This window comes from Protopterus annectens, chromosome 9.part0 (assembly GCF_019279795.1).
Source record: "Protopterus annectens isolate FY-2018-M chromosome 9.part0, PAN1.0, whole genome shotgun sequence".
NCBI lineage: Eukaryota > Metazoa > Chordata > Ceratodontiformes > Protopteridae > Protopterus > Protopterus annectens.
The window spans coordinates 324860347-324872874 of NC_056743.1; the positions used below are offsets into that span (position 1 = coordinate 324860347).

General features: G+C 43.7%; 1 protein-coding gene across 1 annotated transcript in view; it reads left to right on the top strand.

Moving 5' to 3' along the window:
* Positions 1–12528, top strand: part of ATP2A3 (ATPase sarcoplasmic/endoplasmic reticulum Ca2+ transporting 3) — a 1260930-nt gene that overhangs the window by 1099608 nt on the left and 148794 nt on the right. The gene's annotated exons all lie outside the window — the stretch shown is intronic.

A 12528-nucleotide genomic window follows, 5' to 3' on the forward strand; every position in this document is an offset into this window, starting at 1 on the left:
CTACAGAACACAGCACTTAAGGCAAGCGCCATAGCACAAGTCTAAAATAAATATTAGAGGCTCAGTCTTCAGGCTGTTACAAGCTTAGCCAGTAACTGAAGGTCAGAATCAAACTCTGTAACTTGTATATATAAAGTAAAGACCTTAACTATTATGCTAACCCTTTCCTGCGTAATGTGAAAAAAATACTTGTGCAAATTTGTTGAGGTTCAGCCTGTTAAGTCAGTTAAAATTCTTAACTAAAATGTATACAGGAGATTATGGTCTGACTGCTAACCATTTAAAATGTCAGGACTGATTGCAGAGTCCTAAAATGTGTAAATCAAATGATCAAAAAATCTGAACTTCCCTCTACAAAGTCTGATTGCCACTTCTCAGAATATTCCCTTTTCTCCAAAGTATGCTGACTTCAGAGTTGGTATATGTGAGTTTTGGGGGGGGGGGGCTTGCTTCTGTAAAACAAGTAAGATAATTTTAATGTTCAATAATACTCTTCAAATGTATATTTAGTGTTTTTATCCATTTATGAGACTGCAATCTGAGAGATTCATCATATTGATCACTGGTGCAGTAGTCATGGCTATATGGGTTATAACCTGCCAAGGATATAACAACTAGCCATCTTCCAAAGCTTCAAGGCACCATCCACCCACCCAAACCATCTGGTATCTGGAACTGAGCTAAGAGACCAATCTGGGCTCCAAGCCCTTCAGAGCTTTATTGCCACCTAAGAGTACACTCCTCTGAGGTTTTTGAGGATCGACAAATAGCTTGTGATTTTCCTTGCCTGGGCATTTGGGTTTTCTCCCATTCAATGGTTTTTGTTTATTATTAATACTTTTCTTTTCAGGAAAGTTATTTTAAAGCTAGAAATGTGAGTTTTAATGGATTGTCATGAGACAGTACTCTACTTTTAAACAGGAGTGCTCTTTTATCCTGTCAGTTTAAAAGTTGTTTAAAGTAACTGAAAAACATTTTTTCTGTGGGGAAATGTATTTATTTTACTTAGGAGAGTGGCAATGTGTTTTACACTGCTTTTTCTTGTATTTGTCTGAAAAAAGTGACTTTTACTGACATTTTCTGCCTCTTTTCCCTGGGAAAGAGACACAATTTTCAGCTTGAGCATGAAACGATATGCCAGTCCCATGGTCTGTGCTCATTCCAGTCCCAAAAAGGGAAAGTTAAGCAAACAACCATTGTCATCACAGCAGGTTAGCAATTTGCCTCCCCCACAGGAAGATGACTGTGATATGGCCGTTAATTGTACCTCGTACCACTCACCTTTCACCCCGGAACCCTCTGCTGTAGCACCTACAACCACTGTGGAACAGGGGTTAGCCACATCTTCTGTGGCTTCAGTGGGCAAGGGGAGGGAGCCACTCTTGTAGGTCCTAGAAGACAAAACAGGGAAGGTGTCCCTTTTTTGCCAGAATGTTGTGCCCATCCCTGGGGAAGCTGTTGTTGCCATTAATAACACTGCTGGTCTCGTGTTTCCTGTCAAAAAGAAACCCGAAACTATCCATGTGTCTTCTCTGCCTCAGATTTCCTTAGCAGTAGTTTAAAAGTTTGGTCTGGCTCAGGGTTTCAGGCTATTCATCCTTGTACAGTTGTTCCTGGCAAAAGAAAGAGGGGGTACCTCTTTTAGGCACAGATTCAAAATTCTGAATCTGGACAGGAGGATGAGGGGGTGCATGCATGAGTTTCTCCTCAGGTTCCCGATTCAGACTCTGGAGAGCTCAGTTTCTGACTTTCTCTGAGACTGTTTGTAGAAAGTGCCAGTATTTGCAGTGGGAAACACTGGGGTTTTGCAGTCCCTCGGAAAATACTATGAGCTTTTACAGGAGGAATTTCCAGAGCCTGCACCCATTTGTCCAGTTCTTTTAACTTTGGAAGAGGTGTATTTACTGCCTGCAATTTTCCTGATAGTCGGACATTTGCCCCTAAAACTCAGGTTGTATAAAGTTCCTCAGTCTCAAGTTTTTATACATTCTTACAAAACCTGAGCCAGCAGCTGTAGCTTTAGTTAATCCCTGTGTTGCTAAACACTTAATTCCAATCCTACTGTTTCAGATAAGGATGGGAAGATTGTTTATAAGTATGGGGAAAAATGCATGCTTCTGCAACTTTGATTTTCAAATTTTTGAATCGTCATGCTCATTATTAGTTGAGCTTTGTTCTGATTAATTATGAAAGTATGAGGAATGTTCTATCTGGCATTTCTTTTTATGAGGAAAAATCTGCTTTTAAACAGTTTAATTTCTTCCTTTGTTCAAGTCAGCACTTATTGTCATTGTATGCGACTCTGCTGATACTACTTCCAGGGCTGTGGCCACTGGTACTGTTTTGAGGAGGTTTACATGGCTACATTCTCAGGACCTCCCAGATAAAAATGAGATTCTAAATTCTGTTTAGATAGAGGTTTAGTTTTTGGCTTCTCTGCTGCAGAGGTAATCTAAAAGTGCAATGAAAGGAGTAAGCTTATTCAGGAATCTCTAAGGTTTTTCAGCCTTCCTTTTCCAACTTTGCCAAGGGATTCTGTCACTCCTCATCCAGTTTTGGTAAGAACAAATCTCAACAAAATAAGGTAAATGGACATGTAAGATGATGTACCAAGGGCTTTCCAATAAGAGTTCTGGAAACTCCCCAAATCTAGTACAGTCCTGTAAGTCAGAATGATTGAGTCTATTCCCCCCTCCCACCCTGGAAGCCTTTTTTTTTCATCGAGAAAGTCTGACTCTTCACTTTTCTCTTTGGCAACAGATCATTTTAGACAAATGGATTTTGAAAATCATTCATCAAGGTTACAGATGGCAATTACAGGAAATTCCTCCTTTCCAGGGGGTAATTCCTCATCCTCCAGACCATGTTCTTTTGTTTCCATCTGTTCTTCATCAGATGTTGTCCCAGGGAGTGATGGAACCATTTCCCCTTTTCAGGTGGGAAATATGTTTTATTCAAGGTTGTTTGCCTGGAGACCAGTGTTGGATTTTTCCTAAACCTGTTTATCATAGTGCTCAAATTCAAAATTTCGTTACTTCACAACGTTTTACAAGGAAACTTGAATGAGGCAGAACGGGTAACATTAGCTTTAAAAGCTGCTTATTTTATTCCTATTCATCCAGACTTCAGCATTTCTTAAGGTTGTGTGTGTCTGGATCACATTAATTTCTCTGTCTTACCCTCTGTAGTATCCACTGCACCAATATTTAGTGTCCAGCTCATGGCAGACCACATGGTATCCACATTTTCCATATTTAGATTACTTGCTTGTCTTTGCAGGGTCTTTTTCAAAGTGTCAGGAATCTTTCTCTCTCTGTCTAGTGAGAGAGTTCTTGTACAAGCTGGGATTCCAAGAGAACATTCAGTAGTCTTTCTTGACTCCTTCACATAGGATTGTCTTTCTGGGATGTCAGCTAGACACCACAGTTTAAAAGACTTTTCTTTCACTGAAAAAAGTAGATCTATGTCTAGATTTATTTCCAGGGTTTTCCACTCAGACTTTGGTCACCTCACGGGAATACTTCAGGATTTTGGGATTAATGACATTTGATTCTCATGATAGCTCTGGCAAATCTCCCCATGAAAAAGATGCAGTAGTCTCTAAAGTCTCTCTGGTCCCAGCACCAAATACCCCTTGTCTTTTCAGATCCCAGTACTGTTTTTTTTCCAGACGGGAAGTCCGTTTGGTGGAGGTAACAGATATCCCTAAATCCAGGTCTCCCCTTCTTCCCTGCTCCAAAACAGTTACTACAGACACCATGGACTTTGCTTGGGAAGCAGCAGTTTCATGAGTGATAAAAGTGCAAGGTGTGTGGGACACTAAGGACAGAAGCAAGCACATAAATATCAAGATGATGCTTGCCTTGATCAAGATACTCAACTTTCTGAATTAACTTTGGTCCCTGGGACATCTTCATTTTGTTGCAGACAGTATCACAGTCATGTGGTACTTCAACAAGCAAGGAGGAACTAGGATGTACCCCCTCTGCAGACTAGCTATGTTATCTTGGGATATAACTTCATAGCACCTTCTCACTCTGCAGGCATCCACTGATGTTCTTTGTGCTTCACTGTTGCAGTCTTGACTTGTGAGATTTCCTGCTTTGGAAGCCCTAGGTCAGCCCGACTACCAGAGTAAACAAACCTCCCTCCTCCTTGGGTTGGTGGACACCCAACCCCCCTACCCCTGACATCAGGGCGGTTGGTTATAAAGGGAGTCAGCCGATGCCATGACATCAGTCTTTCTTGCTGTCAGATCCTGCAGCAGTTATGAGTACATCACTCGGTCCTCACCAGAGGGAGAAAGTCTTCTAAAGCTAAGTACCTCATTGGGGAACTCTCTTCCTTGTGACTCATGTCAGATAGTTAACAGTCTCCATTGTGGTAAACAAATCCCAAACAGAGACTTTAATGTTGTGTGTATCGCTTGTTTAAGTCTAAGCCACATCATCTCAAATTGCTGTCTGTGCCCCCTTTTCAATACTTAGACAAGATTTCAGCCGTACTCCTTATAGTCTAAATATGCAAGTCAGCTTCCTATCGTGTGATGGCATCCATTGGTTGTCCCGAGGTTGAGCTGCCTAAGTGAAAGAAGGAAGAAAGACCCAAACTTAGGGTTTGGATGGCAACCTTTCTTCCTCTGTCAGTCTCCCAAGGCTTATTATTGCAGAGGAAGGAGAGGTGCCTTCACAGCCCCCTTCTGTGAGTGAGGTGGTGGTGGTGCAGGCCTCTGTCAAGAACCTTTTGGAGTTCAACATGCCATCAGGTCCCAGAACTTCAACTCAGGCATTGGCATCCAATTCATCTCTTGGGTCCGGTGTCACTAAGCAGACTTTGGGTTCTGATGAATGATTCTCAGCCGACAATGTCCATTCAGGGCATCCACCAGCATCTGTTATTTATTTAAAAGAAACTGTCCTCAGAGTAGTGGATGTGCACATGCCCAAGGCAAAAGCTACACCTAAAAAGAGCTCAACCTTAGGTACTGTGCCTAGGCCTACCAGCTTCCTTTCCACAGGTTATCAGCAGGATTTGGTCAGGTTGGCAGAGGACCTTATTTCTCTAGTCAGAGGCAGGCAACCTCCCCCCCCCCCCTGCTTCTTCACCAGGAAGAAGGACCCCTATGTCAGATCTTGTCAGAATCCCATGATTCTGATGAAGACTTTGATCAGGAGGACTCTGTGTCCTTGAAGATGAACTCTTCATTACCGCCTTTGATGATTCTGAGTCAGAAGAGGAGCTACCTTCTGCTTATTCTCCTGAGGATATTACCTGCATGCCATGACAGAATTTTTCCAGTGGCAGGCACAAGAATACCCCCAGTCTAAAAAGAGGGTTAGGGAGTTCCTTCCATCTCTCACAACACAAACCCTTGGCTGTTCCTCCAGTTTTAGAAGTGGTAGAAGATGTCTTCATGGAATAGTCTCTCAAGCCAGACTCTCTTCCCCCAGCCCCTTGTAAACCTGACAAGTTTTACAGGGTACTGGACTGTCATAAAATTCCTTTTTAAGAAATCCCCTGCTGACCCAGAGGTTGTAACCCCAGGCCCCAAAGGAGTTAGAGGTAGTGCTTCTAAAAACCCATTACCTACTATGAAAGCAGGGCCCTTGACATGCTTGAGAAAATGATTTACACTTCCTCTACCCTTGCCATGAGGGCCCTCACTTCCCAATTTCACATGATACAATACCAACAGTGTGTTTGGAAAAAAAATGAAGCAAAAGATTTCCTCACTGGAGGATAAGAACACTTCTAAGGGATTGCAAGATCTCTGCCATTCCAGTTCTCAGATAGCTAGGCACTCCTTGTATTGCTGATGTAATGCCCTAGAGCCATCTGCCTGAGCTGCCATCTCTGGCTCTGTCATCAGAAGGCATGCTTGATTTAGGGAACAGACATTACCAGAATATGTCCCATCTAAGCTGCGAGATGCACCCCTGGATAATTGGACCAAAGGCTTGAGGTTGTGTTAAAAAAAAAAAAAAGACTGAGGATAAAACAAAATCCATGCAGATGGTCAAAGACTTACCTCAAGTCCAACCATCCAAGTTCAGTAGGAATTTTCCCACTAAGCATTGGTCCTTTCCCTCCCAGTCAAAACCCAGTCAGAGGACAACCCAAGGACAGAGACCTCATAGGCAGCAGCAGCAATCCGAGGGCAAGTTAGTGTTCCTCAGGAACACCCAGGCTGGGGACTTCTAGGCCACAGGACCTAAGCAGAGATCAGTAATGACTCATCCCACACCCAGTCCCCTCCCCAAACCCCAGACAAGATAGGAGGATGATTAAGAGGAAGACTTTCCCTGTTCAAGCAAAACTGGGTCCTAATTACCTTCGACAATTGGGTTCTAGAGGTAATCTCAGACAGCTACAAGCTCGCTTACAAAGAACCTTTAAGATTCTCAGGCTATTCCGATGTGCCACAAAAGCAAAGGGCAGAGGGCATTTCTCAGATTCGCAGCCTGTGCTGTCAGGGCACTGTGTAACAATTACCAGACCACCAGATAGGAAACAGGTTTTCCTGGCTCCCTAGGAAAGAAGGCTCTTGGCACCCTATCCTGGATCTGTCCATCCTGAATGAGTTCCTTCTAGTTCCAAAATTCAAAATGCTTACTCTTCAAAAGCTTCTTCCTGTGATCACTTCTCAGGCTCTAATGGTCACCTTAGACCGGAAAGATGCCTAATTAACATCCTTATGGAAGAATCCTGCAGAAGTCTTCTTTGCTTCAGTGCAGGTAGCAGTTGCTTTCAATTCTCTGCACTTCCCTTTTTGGCTTATTTACTGCTCCCAGGGTTTTCATAGAATGTTTGGTTCCTGTAACCACCTTCTGCAGAACAAGAGACGTCCAGATTTACACTTAGCTAGATGACTGCCTCATTCAGATCACAAGGTAGTCCAAGCTCGTCAATGATCTGGCCTTCACCCAGATCCTACTCTCTTCCCTAGGGTTCACCATAAACCTCAGCAAATCCAACACAAACCCTTCCACTAGGATAGTTCTCCTGGGGGCTCTGCTGGACTCCTCCCTCCAAAAGCCCTTCCTTCCCATAGGCAGAGCTTCCGGCTTAACCCAGTACTTCCAGGCCATTATGCAGAGGCAGTGCCTTTCAGCCAGGGAATGCCTCAGAGCATTAGGCTACATGGCATCTTGTATACGAATGATCCCTTTGGCCAGGCTACACATGAAGAAGCTTCAGTGGAATCTCAAGAATCTGTGGTGCCAGCACTCTGTCCCTGGAGACTACAATCCACCTAATTCACTGCTTCAAGGAAGAATTGGCATGGTGGGCATAAGCATGTACCACAGAACCAGGGTTTTCCCTTCAGGTTCATCCCTCAGGGCCAAACCTTAACCATGGATGCATCAAACGCAGCTTGGGGAGCCCATTTCCAAAATTTCCTGTCCCAGGGCAAATGGAAAGATGATTTCAGACACAGGCACATAAATTGGAAGGAATTGATGGCAGTACAGAAGGGCATGGTTGCCTTCAAGGATCTCTGGAAACCAGGGGTCCTACTTATCAAAACAGACAGCACAACAGTTGTGGTACATAAACAAGGAGGCACCCTCTCCCCTCTTTGCCGGCTAGCAGTGCAGATCTGGGAGACAGCGGATGCTGTGGGGCTGCACCTGAAGGTTCAGTACCTTCCTGGGCTCAGAACACTCTAGCAGACTGTCTCAGCAGACACTTAATGGATCCCCACAAGTGGCAGCTACATTGAGAAACATTTCTCAGCATAGTCCAGAAATGGGTATCCCTTCAAATAGACCTCTTTGCCACTGAAAAAAATGTTCAGTTAAAAATTTTCTGTTCCGAAAGCAAACTTCACACAGCATGGAGGACAGATGTCTTCTTCCTCTGGAGCCACCTGTTTCTTTATGCATTTCCTCTCCTTCCAAGGGTTCTGCTAAAAAATCAGGGAAGGAGGACAGAGGGTCATCCTGATAGCTCCAGGCTGGCCCAGGCAGCACTGGTGTACCCCTCTGCTACTGAGTTTGACCAAAAAAAAAAAAAAAAAACAAACCTTGGCAGTTACCTCAGAGTGTGGATCTGCTGACTCGGGCAAAGGGAAAGATCATGCACCCCAAACTACAGACTCTCAAACTCTCTGCCTGTATCAACATTCTACTTGAAGCAGTCCCTGAGTAGTCAAGTGCTTAATGTCCTCAGTCTAGAAGATCCAGAATTAGGAAAACATACTTTGCCAACTGGAAAAGATTCTCTTTGGTGGTGTCAGCAGCAAGGCCTCAACCCTGTGTCAACCAACAGTTCAGCCATTTTTGGAGCATCTGGCTGGCTTGGTGGACAAAGGCCTGTCCTTTTCATCCATTAAGATGCACACTCCTGCCATTTCAGCCCACGTCCCCTACTCTTCCTCATTTTTTCACCCTCTAATGAAACCATCCCTTAGGGGAGTGCTGCATGTCAGACCTCCCAAGAAGCAGCCCTCCCCTCCTTGTGGTCTCATCTTTGTTATAGAAAAACTGACCGTAGCCCCCTTTGAATCAGCTGTTTCTGCTGATTTAATATTCTTGACCTGGAAAACTGTCCTTTTATTGGCTGTCATACCAGCTAGGAGGGTCTCTGAGTTGCAGTGTCTCATGGCAGTGAAACAGTTTCTTATCTTCCACCCAGAGAGCGTTTCACTCAGAACTAATCTTTCCTTTATGCCCAAGGTGGTCACTAACACTTCCTGAAGCAAGCTGTACACTTGCCTACTCTCTTCCCTACGCCACAGAACCAGGGGGTAAGAATCCTTCACTCTTTGGATGTATACAGGCAGTTTTGCTACTACCTTGAACAGGACTAAACCTTCAGAAAATCAGAATTATTTTCCTTTGCCTTGGACTCTGAAGGAGCTTTAGGCAAAAAAAAAAAAATATACCTACTCTGAGTCACAACTCTGGGGAAAAGGGAATCCTGAACTATTGTCTGAAGTGCTTTTGACTAAACTTTTTCTTTGTATTTGTGGTCGATGGCACTACTGATGATCTAGCAACATGAATCCTTTTTTTTTTGGAGGTCTGTTATGCAAACCCCTTTCAAAAACTTTTTGACATAAGAATACATTGAAAAAGGAGAATCCTTTGTCGAACATGCTGAAATGGCCAATAAATAAAACTTGATAGAAAAGTAAAAAAGGCTATAGGATAGTAACTCACAAGTGCTGTAAAACCAGAAAACTAGCCCCTGAATAGGCGCTAGTTATGTTGCCGGCACCAACTATAGAACACCTTTTTCATATGCTCAACTCTTGCCAAAAGTGCTTTTGGCTAAACTTTTTTGGCCGACTTACTCTTGACTAACAACCTTCATCAGATGACACATTCCAAAAGAAAACAGATAGCCCCTCCTTCGGATCCTTAATTTTGTGTTACAGAAGATATTAATTTAGGGTAACAAACGCTTTCTTCATTTGAGCCAATTAACCTGGTTGACTTGAGGTTCTTAACATGAAGAAAAATTTTACTGATTGCTCTGATTTCTGCAAGGGTATCTGAGTTGTAAGCTGTTATGGTAAGTCAACCCCATCTCGTTTTCCACAGGAACCGGGTTTCTTTGAGAATTCCTCTCATGTCCAAAAGTTTACTTTAAGTCAAACTATTCATCTCCCAGTTTTTTTTTTTTTTCTGAACCTAAAAATGAAGAAGAAAGGGTACTTCATACATTAGTTGCCTACAGACAACTGTAGTACTATCTCGACAGAACTAAATATTTCAGATCTTCATTTGTTTGTGAAGGTAAGAAGAGACAACTTCTGTTAAAACAGGTTATTTCAAAATGGATGTTCTTCGTGTTTCACTGTTGCAGTCATTACATTTGGGTTATCCTGCTGGCAGGTTGCCCTCAGTCGGCCTGAATTCCAAAGTCTTGGGACCTGCGTCGGTTGCTGTCACCTCTTACCTGACGTCAGGTCATCAGGGGTATAAAAGATACAGCCGACTCCATTTTCTTCAATCTTTCTTGCCGCGTGGTGCCCGAAGCAGAAGCAGTTCGCAAGTGCCAGTCGTCCGACTCCTGAGATTTTCGTGTTCGAGTTTCAGATCCGAAGTCTTCATTAAAAGCTAAGTGCCCTGTTGGGGAAACTTTTTTCTTGCTCCAGACCAATGTCAGAAAAAGTTAATTGTATTTCTTGTGGGAAGCAAATACCTCATAAGGACTTTCATTCTTACTGTATTCTAGTTGTCTGTTTTGTGCTAGATTTAACCAATGCACTATTAAGCGTCAGCGCGATTTTGCATTAAGCTATTTGGGGCGAAGATTTAATTATACCATACCAATATGACTAAGCTTCTCCTAAGCAAGTCGAAGGTTCACCAGTTCTCAGTGAGGCGCTTTCGCAGCCCCTGGCGCCTGCTACTTTAGAGTCACAGGCCGCTACCGACTCCCACGTGGAGTCGGCCAGGCCGCTGAAAACTCAAGGTATTGGAGCCTCAGAGATTATTCCCTCAGATGGGTCCGGAGCCGCTGAGCAGGCATCTGCTTCTGAGGGTGTATTCAGGCCTAAACAATTGTATATTAAACCGACTTCAAAGGCAGACTAAAGCACCTTTAAAGGCAAAGAAACAAGTTCACCAGCCACATAGGCTGGCTTCCATGCCCAAAAAACAGATGCTCAAAATGGCCGAAGACTTAATTACCTTGATCAGGGGTTCCCATCCCCCTCCTGATAAAGAGGCCTAGGCAAGAGACAGACTGAATCTTCAGATCAGGTTTCCATTTCTTCTGATTCCTCTTCTGATCAGGAATATTCTCTTCCCCCCTATGAGGATATTGATGCTGAAGAATCAATTCCTTCAGCTTCTCCTCCTGAGGGCTACTCTTTTGGGGAAACCTTGCATGCCATGAGGGAGCACTTCCACTGGGAGAGCCAAGATTTTTCAGAATCTAAGAGGAGGCTCAGAGATTTCCTTTTACTACCTCAACACAGGCCTCTAGCTATTCCAACTGTGTTAGACATTGTAGATGATGTGTTCTCAGTCAAGTCTGACCCCTGACTCCTTACCTCCAGCTCCTGTTAAGCTGGACAGATACTATAGGGTCCCTGACTCTCATAAATTTCTTTTCAAAAACCCTACTGCAGACCCAGAAACTATTTCTCAGGGTCCCAAAGGGGTCAAGGCTTCCACTGCAAAAAACCCTACCCCCTCCGACAGGGATTCTAGGGCACTGGATAGATGGGGGAAAAAAGATTTACACATCTTCTACCTTAGCTATAAGGGCCTTAAATTGCCACTTTCATATGCTCAAATATCAGCAAAATGTCATGACACTGCTTAAACAGAAAATGATGGTAAATTCTGAATGTACAGAAAACAAAGAAATGCAGGATTTATTGCATGCAGCTGAACAAGTTGGAAAGCATACTTTGCAATGTGGTTTTGATTCTCTGGAGGCCTCCTGCAAGGGCCGCTGTTACGGGTTCTGTCATTAGGAGGCATGCTTGGTTAAAGGAACAAAATCTGCCTGATCATGTTAAAGCAAAATTATTAGATGCTCCATTACAACATGAAACTTTGTTTGGTGTTAAGGCAGAAGAGGTGTTAAAGAAAATGGAGGACAAAGCTAAATCGATGCAAACGGTCAAGGATTTCTTACAGGTACAGCCACCTAGATTTAGCAGACACTGACCTACAAAGAATTTGTTCTTTCCAGTCTCGGACAGACCTCAAAGGGGCAGATCCAGATGCCCTAGAGGCAGATCACAGCCGCAAGATTCCTACATGTCTAAGCAATGGGGTGCTTCTACCTCCAAAGGTGGAGAAGACAAATCACAACCATATAGGAAACAGTCCCAGTGACTTCCCCCTGCCTGTACCAAGCACTTATCTTCTGGCAGCACCCTTAGGGGGAAAGCTAGCACTTTTTTTCTCAAAATTGGCACATTATAACCCAGGACAAATGGGTTCTAGACAGTGTCACAAGGGTACAAGTTTCACTTCCATACCCTGCCATGGGAAAACGGTTGGCCAGACCTGCCAAAAAATCAATGGGCAGAGGCTCAAAAACAAGTCGCAGCTCTCATGGACATGAGGGCTATTCAAGTGCCACAGCTAGAGCAGGGACAAGGATTTTACTCCAGACTGTTCTTGCTACCCAGAAAGGACAAAGCATGGAGACCAATACTGGACCTATCTATTATAAACACTTTCCTGGATATACCAAAATTCAAGATGTTTACCTTGCAGCAGCTTCTGCCCATGCTGGGAAGCCAGGCTTGGCTTGTGACTTTAGGCCTAAAAGAGGCATACCTGCATGTCCCAATCAGACAATCATGCAGAAGATACCTCAGATTCAAGGCTGGCTCAAAGCATTACCAAGTCTCTGCACTGCACTTTGGCTTATCTACTGTGCCCAGGGTCTTCACAAAGTGCCTGGCACCAGTAATTGCTTACTGCAGACAAAGAGGAATACATATATGTCCTTACTTGGACGACTGCCTCATACAAGCAGAGAACAAGACTGCCTCATACAAGCAGAGAACAAGGACATTCTACTACAGCATCTGACATTTGTGAAAAGACT